The sequence below is a fragment of the Lepisosteus oculatus genome, chromosome 8 (assembly GCF_040954835.1).
Source record: "Lepisosteus oculatus isolate fLepOcu1 chromosome 8, fLepOcu1.hap2, whole genome shotgun sequence".
Taxonomy (NCBI): domain Eukaryota; kingdom Metazoa; phylum Chordata; class Actinopteri; order Semionotiformes; family Lepisosteidae; genus Lepisosteus; species Lepisosteus oculatus.
Window position 1 is genome coordinate 46,226,395 of NC_090703.1, and position 1,234 is coordinate 46,227,628.

The following is a 1,234-nucleotide window of genomic DNA, read 5'->3' on the forward strand; positions in this document are numbered from 1 at the left end:
TTTTTGCTGTAATAGGGAAAAGACAGGCGAATTAGAGGGTATCTTTGGTTTTATAAACAGCTGGGCTGTGCAACGGTCATTGTAATGCTTTCTTTTCCCAGCAGATGGCAACAGAGAACTTCTTATTTCTTAGCTATTGTTTTGAGCTTTAAAGCCTCTCTTGTGAATTGCTGTTCCCTGCTGGCTTGAGTGTAAATGTAGTGGCCTTGGAGATGGTGGCCTTTATGTGGGGGTCTTGTAAAGGTGTCCTAGCTCCAGCAGTAGAAAATCGGGAGGGCAGTAGTATGCATAGGGAGGAGGAAGGGCCATGTTTTAAGTAGGATGTCCTTTTTCTCACCTTGGTCCTTTCACTTGACAGACCAGGCAGCTGATCTTGCGTTTCCAAGCCACACAAAATGTATGTTTTTCATTTTCCTTGCCCTGCTGTGGAACGTGGCTTAGATCATCATTGACGAGCTTGACCTTCAGGGAAATTAAATGAACTGCCCATGCTTTAAGCCATGTGTATTCCTACTCAGCCTTTCCGTTAAGTCTCCTGCTTCTGCCCCTGGGCCCCTGTGTGCTTCAGTAGGGCCTGCGGCTTCCTCTGGACTGTCTTGCTAGGGATGTTGCAGTCCAAAGTGTTTTGCATTGTTACATCAGGAAGCTTTGCTGGGCTCGACACTGTTTGACTGGAGAGCTGTTATTTTTATATATTTATGCTTCATTGGTTCTGGCAACAGCACAAAATCAATGGATTAATATCACAGGAAGATTTATATGACCTTTACATCTATGTGACTAATGCTTTAAGTATTATGAAGCGTTTTTCCTTTTTCCCCCCGATTGATTGCTTTGCTAGCAGTGTTGCTGAAACATTACAGAACTGGGCTTTCTGTGCTGCGTTCTTGCTTCTCTTCTGTTCTCCCTCCGTTCTTGATCTTCCATTCCCCAGGCTGACCCTTTTCTTCTGCTTTCACTGCTCTGAGGCTGGCGACTGAAGCTTAGCTGGCCTAGGGCTGGGGGGAGCTGCTCTCTCCTCCCTGCGAGAAAGGTCTTCAGGCTCATTCTTCACAAGCACAGCAGCCCGTTTCATCACACAGAGCCCCCAGCTGATGATCAGCAAGGCCGAGGTGGGGAGCAAGCTTCTGAGCCCTCTGGCACTTTAACTGACAGGCCCTGCAGGCTAACTGAGCCCTGCCATGGCAGAAACCCAGGGGTCCGTCTCTGCTGAAGCACGGATCTTTAGAAGGCT